This window comes from Nomascus leucogenys, unplaced genomic scaffold (assembly GCF_006542625.1).
Source record: "Nomascus leucogenys isolate Asia unplaced genomic scaffold, Asia_NLE_v1 000328F_1733536_qpdss1688270sc, whole genome shotgun sequence".
Lineage (NCBI taxonomy): Eukaryota > Metazoa > Chordata > Mammalia > Primates > Hylobatidae > Nomascus > Nomascus leucogenys.
The window spans coordinates 1-7,454 of NW_022095916.1; the positions used below are offsets into that span (position 1 = coordinate 1).

The 7,454-nt window shown below is 46.7% G+C and overlaps 1 pseudogene; it reads left to right on the forward strand.

Moving 5' to 3' along the window:
* Window positions 1-3: 3 nt before the first annotated feature.
* Window positions 4-361, forward strand: LOC115833757 (annotated as a pseudogene).
* Window positions 362-7,454: the final 7,093 nt, after the last annotated feature.

Consider the following 7,454-nt stretch of genomic DNA (forward strand, 5'->3'; position numbering starts at 1 on the left):
TACCAACAGGAGCCCTCATGGGTGTCTGTGTTTCCAGGGTCCCTCTCCCAGCCTGTACTGACTCAGCCACCCTCGCATCGGCCTCCCTGGGAGCATCGGTCACACTCGCCTGCACCCTGAGCAGTGGCTACAGTAATTATAAGGTGGACTGGCACCAGCAGAGACCAGGGAAGGGCCCTCGGTTTGTGATGCGAGTGGGCACTGGTGGGATTGTGGGATCCAAGGGGGATGGCATCCCTGATCGCTTCTCAGGCTCGGGCTCGGGCCTGAATCGGTACCTGACCATCAGAACATCCAGGAAGAGGATGAGAGTGACTACCACTGTGGGGCAGACCATGGCAGTGGGAGCAACTTCGTGTAACCCACAGTGACACAGGCAGAGGGGAAGTGAGACAAAAACCTCCCGGCTGATCTACTCTGTCCACACTTCCTTCCCACTGGCCTGACTCACAGTTCAGAGGCCTGTCTCCTAACTCCGTATTTAAAGTTTTCACCTTCCTAGACATTTTGGAGTTCTAATTCACAGCAAATATTCCCTGTGTGTAAATATTTTCTCAAGAGCTTTTAAACATTGAAGTTTGCACACCAACATTTGTGGTTTTTGCCGCTCACCTGTCCTCTGATGGGATTTAAGTTTCCAGGTTGTAGAGCTGCTCACAGGTGCATTTATAGGGAAATCACTGTCACCAGCTCCCACTACCTTTGCCCATATTCAACATTTGTGAGCTGCCTATACAGTGATGGGAACTGACAATTTCTCTGGAGACATAAGGCCTTCACGCTGACTCACAGGGTCACATAATCGACGTGGACTTCAGCCATCTCCAATCACCTCCATGTGCACAGAGCTCTCATGGTGCATGTGCTTGGCTGTCCTAGAAAGAGAGAATTGACACACACGGAAGATAGGAGAATGTGAGCCTGCTGTGTATCTGAGATTCTGGGAGAGGCCCCCACTGCCTTCACAGAATAAATTCCTTCACATGCAGGGAGAGAGCTCTGGTGGAATCACTCTGCAATGCCTTCTGATGACAAATACCTGGATTGAGGTCAAATTTCACGGGTTAATAACCCTTTTCAAGACTACCTCCACTACAGACTCCAGTTCCCAGGCATTAAGACTGAGGACCCTTGTAGACAACCAAGATGGGGCTGGGACCAGCAGGAGCAATGGGTAACTGTCCCAGGCCCTGCCTTGGGGCTGCTCACAGCTGGGTGAGCCCCACTGGCCACAGGCTGGCAGAGGCTGAGCTGCTCCCTGTGCTCACTGATGAGACTCAGCAGCCTAGTCCTCTCAGGGTCCAGCAAAGCCTCTTGGGCAGGGTCCTGTGCCTGTTCCCAACAGCTGCTCCCTCGAGGACCCTCCTGGGTCCACACTCAGAGCAGCTCCTTCCTCAACCTCCTCTGTCCTCACGTCCCCTCTTGGGTTCCTGAATCAGTGATCAGGTAGGGTCTCATCTAGCCAGAAGGGAGGGAGTGGATTTGCATGAACAGCTTCTTACTTTCCCTGGGGGAAGAAGGAAAAATAGTCAAGCCTGGGGAAGCCCAGCCCAACTGTGAGGTCCAGAGGCTGTGTCCACCATGGCTTGTTGCCTGAACTCCTCTCATACCCAATCCTTGGTCTATGTTTATAGACTCAATGAAAATACCTCCCTTCCTACTGGCCTCTTAATGCTAACAGAATCATTTTGTCCTCTAAGCACAAACAGCCTTTCGGGTTGCTGGGTGGGATAACAACTAGAGCAGAAGTCCAGCATGCGCGGCCCCCTTCCTGGCCCATACATGTCCCTGCTCTTGGCCCAGTCTTTGCTGGTTACTCCCTGAACTCTGAAACTTCAGGGAAGTTGAGTTTCTCTTTCTCTTGAGATTGTACTCTTGTGGAGCTCCTGAATTTCCAGGTATGGGATGACCCCTCCTCATTAAGGACATGGCTGTCAGACTCATCCCTGGTTTACTTCCTCAGGTTTAGGTCTGTGAGTTCTAAACAGTTTCCCTATGTTTCTTTGGTTGATATTTTGGTTGATATTTCCCTTTGTTTCTTTAGGTTGATATTACGTTGGGTAATTACATTGGTTGATTACATTGGGTAAATGTATTCTTGTAGATATAAACATTATAAACTCTTCCCCCTTAAGCTCTTAATAAATAAACTTGTTTGGGTGCCAATTTACCAATGTAGGTAAGAAATCTTGATGCTTTTTATTTTATTTTTCTGCAGGGGCAGAGGAGAATCTGAAAAAAAAAAAAAAGAGAGAGAGAGAGAGAAGTTCAGTTTATAATACTGTTATTTTCATATAAACCCTCCTACTTTAAAAATTACAAAACTAGACCTATACTGAAAATATTTTTAAATATATCAGAGTATCTGCATCTGTCACTGTGGAGATGGTTGCTTGCTCTACCACAGAGCACAATAATACTCAGCCTCATCTTCAGCCTAGGCCCCTGTGATGGTGAGGGCAGCCTTGTCTTCAAGCACAGAGTGTGAGAATCAAGTGGGGACCCCATGCAGAAATGGGGACGTCAGACACACACACCCTGGCTCAGCCTCACCTTGTGCTCCCAACATCTCCATCTTCTTCACACAGAGGCTGCTGCTGCTTCTGGCTAACACGGGCTCCTGATGCTCGTTCTCCAGGGCCCAGGAGAAAGTAGTCACATATATTCTTCTAAGCTGCAAAATTTTTATTTTTAACCCCCTATGTTGTTATAACAATGTGTTCATAAAGCACAATACTAAGATCTATCATCAATTGCACAGTTACGAGTTATTTATAGGAGTGGCAAAATAAAAAGTTACACACACACACACATGCAGATTCAGGCAGGCCAGAATTTAATTACAGGAGCAAAGTTTGATATTAGTGACACAACACAACAATGATCCTATGTATAATGATAAACATAGCAATGGACCATATAAAGCTTTGAAGAAACATAATGGAAACACGGAAAAAATCTCCCTCTCACCAAATTTTAGAAAATCTAAAAAAAATTTAAAAATATTAAAACCCCTCAAAACTGAGTTAATTTATAAAATATAATACAAAACATAAAGTTTACATAACTTTAACACTCTTCATACTCAGTAAATGCAGCTTCTTTCTCCACAATTTAATCCAGTGTACCAAAACCGAGCCTCCCTGTTTGCTGGAGGAAAACCTCAGTGCCACAACAGTAGAAAAGCACCAACCTCTCTGCCCACAGTGCATCTTCCCTCCAGAGACTCCGCGGGACTCTGCATGGTCTCCTGAGGGCCCTGAAGTGGAGGCTCTGTGATGAGAGTGGGGCATGGATGGCACAGGGCAAGAATGTCTGCAGGGCAAGAGTGTTAGAGAGACAAGCTTCATTCCTCTCTGAAACAAACCTATCTTACGTGATTTATCTTTATTCCTCTCTACAAAAAAAAAGTCACAAAGATAGCTGCAAAGAAATATGTGAAATTATACAAGGCTAAGATAACAAAGAATATTGGAAGAAAAAGTAATTATGACATCTTCTACCAAAACATTTTAGGCCAAGCGTGGTGGCTCATGCCTGTAATCCCAGCATGTTGAGAGGCCAAGGCAAGAGAATCACTTGAGGTCAAGAGTTCAAAACAAGCCTGAGATCCCATTTTTATTTTTTAAAAGCAGCATTAAAAAAAAAAAAAGGTTCATCATAGCCTCCTCTTCCCACAGTTAAATAATGAGAATAGAGAAAGTTCAAAAAGTGAAAATTTAAGCAACTCTTATGTACCCATAAAATTTTTTTAAATTTTAAAAAAGAAATGAAACCAGTGGCACAATTGACCACCAGCACACGGGTGCCTCTTCTTCACCTGCCCCTCCTGAAGTGACAACCAAACCCAGGGGCTCAGCACAATGAGCTCTCCCTCTGGCCATACATTCCCTGTGAGGCCCCTTCTACTCTCATCCCAACACAATTGCTCCCCAGGCATCTGGGGGCTGCTGCTGAGATTCTCCACTCATGGGGTCCTGGGCACAGCAGTGGTATCTCAGTGCCCCTCTTCCTCTGTGTCCTGGGAGATGGAATCAGAGTCAGCCTGATCTGACCCAAAGCCAACAATTAAGAGCCCTGAGTGACCTCTCCTGCTTTTCCCCCACAATGGACTCTTCCTCTCAGTGTCCTTCCTGGGGTGCTCTGTCACTACTCAGTAATATCTTATGTCCTCAGTGCTAGGCATTTTTCACATAATATACTCTTGTTAGTTTCTCATCACCTTTCCAAGCTCAGTTATCAACTCTAGGCTGGTGATCCTAACTATTCATTTACAGCACATTGTCATATAAAGGCCAGCGATATCTAGAAAAAAAGTGCCAATAAATGTAAGTGTGTACTGCATCTTACGAATCACTACAAGGATACCAGAAAAAATATCCCTGCACTCTTCAGACACAGGAGTTTAAATGGAGTTCAATATAATAGTTTATATAGATAATAGCTAATATAATAGTTTAACCAGTCTGTCTGTGGCTAAACCAGTCACCATCTCCTGCACTGGAAGCAGCAGCAATAAGGGCCTTGGGCTTGTGTCCTGGTACCAACAATGACCAGGAAGTGCCCCCAAACCTCTGATACATATATACAGATCCATATATTTATATCCATATCCTGCAGCGAATATCTACCTGCAGGGATCCAGGACTGAATCTTGGGCTACCAGTCCGGCAAGAAGGTATTGCTGAGCATCTCTGGGCTCCAGGCTTAGGACAAGGCCGATCTCTACTGTTGCCTTTAGACAGCTCCATCGAGGCCCCCACAGTGCTGCAGTCTGGGGAAGTGAGACAAAGACACACCAAGTTTCCAGTGAGTATGAGCTACCTGCAGCACCACCCGCTGTCAGGACAGCTGGGCTCTTTACCATTTGTGTGTATGTTTCCTGGTGCTGCCACTAACCAGCGCCCAGGACTCAAGTCAGGGACAGTGATCTAGAGAATGCAGCTTTGTTCTCTCAGAGCCAGCCCTTAGCAAAAGGAGCCCTTAGCAAAAGCACATTGTCAGACTGCTTCAAAAGAATCAGAAAGCCACCAGGTGCAGTGGCTCACGCCTGTAATCCCAGCACTTTGGGAGGCCGAGGCGGGCTGATCACGAGGTCAGGAGATCGAGACCATCCTGGCTAACACGGTGAAAACCTGTCTCCACTAAAACTACAAAAAATTAGCCAGGCGTGGTGGCGGGCACCTGTAGTCCCAGCTACTCAGGAGGCTGAGGCAGGAGAATGGCGTGAACCCGGGAGGCGGGCTTGCAGTGAGCCGAGATTGCGCCACTACACTCCAGCCTGGAGGACAGAGCGAGACTCCATCTCAGAAAAAAAAAAAAGAATCAGAAAGCCTTTGATTCCAGGAACAGGCTGCTCTGGGGACAGACCCAAGATGGGTCAGGGGAGGCAGGGACAGACTCCAGCTGGGTCTGTCTCAGGCACATGCACTAATGCAGAGGTCTAATCATCCTTATTGTCTACTGAACACCTACTATGTGCCAGGCTAGGGGGAGGGCTCAGGATACAGAGTTACCAAGACAGACAAGTTCCTGTCTTCATAGGGCTGACACCAAACTAAAGAGAGACGGTCAAGAAGTCAATGGGAGTAAGGCATATTGTGGTGTATCAAAGAGGTGACACTGGCCAGAAGGGGGAGAGCAATAGGACGCCTTCAGTGGGTTGTAAGCAAGGAAGACACAGCCTTTTGTTTGAGATTTAGGAGGAAAGTCCAGCTTCTCCAAGGAAGACAAACAATGAGGGGACAGTGTGAAGGCAAAAGGTCCAGTTAGAAAGCAGTGGCATTGTGCATGTGAGAGATGAGGTATCTAGCATCTGATGTAGCAGCTGAGCTGGGAGGAATGTGCATGACCCACACCATGGTGAGAAGGACTAGAGGAAAGAGGACACTAGGTTGAGGCCCTGAGCTTGTCCTTGTGATGGGAACCTGACAACAGCCTGCAGCTGTGATCAAGTGTGTCACACTCTTCTTCTCTCTGGAAAGCTCATAGGACTCAGGACTCATTGCTGCCCTTCCCTCTTATTCAACAAGATTTATTTGAACCATCACTTTTGACACCTGGTCAGAGACCTGCTTACTTTCTCTTGAGCAAAAGCACCGAGGGTCGGGACAGAGCATTGTAGAGCACATAGGATGATGCGCGACACACACTCAAGGGGCTGCTGTTAAAGCTCAAGATCAAACCTCCCAGAGCTCTATCAGAAACCATGAGAGGGGAGGTGTCAGTGCTGAAGTAGCTGATTTGGGGGTACACTGATTTGCCATCTTTGCAGCCCTGGTTTGGGGGTGAGGGAGAGTGAGGGCTGAGGCCCAGCATCAGCGAGAGTTTCCTGAGGTGTCATTATGCGCCAGGTTCCTTGTGACCACCTCAGTGATGTGTGGGGGTAAAGGTCAATTGAAAAGCTGGAGAGCGGTGGACAGGCAGGATTCTGTGTCTGGGTGAGGGAAGGATGTTCAGCTCCTGCCCAGGCATCCTTATTTACATTTCTGTTTACCTCTCTTCTTCCTTGTCTCCTTCCCAGGGCAGGGTTCCAGGGCTGTTGTATCTGTGCTGGTCTTTCTCCATCACAAAGAGAGCAGGAGAGAGGTTATCTGATGACGAATTCCCTCTTCACACGCAGTTGTCTGATTGTCCTTAGGAATTCTTCCTGAGGATGGGAATGTTCTGTTTTATTTCTCCCTTACAGTAAGATCCCAGCCATTTGTGAGGCCGAGGAGATTGACCCCATCCTGTCAATGCAGGATTATTTACAGCACACATGGTCAAAAAAAACACCATCACCTTCTGCACAAGTCAATCCATTCTTCAGGGTTATAGAAATGCATTGCTCAGCTGTCAGCAATGGGCTTCAAATCCCCAGGGTGACTAACTTTTCAGGATGGGATCATCCACATGAAGATGATTTTAGAGTCACTAACTTTACAGTTAGTGACTCTATTCACTGTGTTTCCCCTGCTGAGATCCAGCCTCCATGAGATTGTTTATTGGCTGTTTTCTGTCTTGTCATTGCTGAAAACACTTCCTGGCACTAAGGACAGACTCAATACATGTTTATTAAATATGGGCGTTCACCTGCATTGGAATCCCAGGAAGAGGTACAAATCTGAGGTCAAGATAATAATTTTAAAAAATTCTGATTATTTTGTGTTTGAGATTCCAAGTTCATTCAATGGAAGATACTAAGTAAGAACTTTTGCCTTTGGATTTGGTTAGCAGGAGAAGGATATGGATATAAAAATGCAAATATATATCACACATACCTCCCCATGGCCCAGAGACTTGAAGGCCCAGCTGGTCTCTGCAACTGCCAATCACGGCCTCTGTTCACTCATTTATGGTCTGATTCCCATGGATCCATATATGCTGGATCCCACGGGTTCATGTGGAGAAAGTGGAGAGAAGGTGATGGGCTTTCCCAGTCCTGCTTAAAGAAACCACAGGAAGCAATTAGA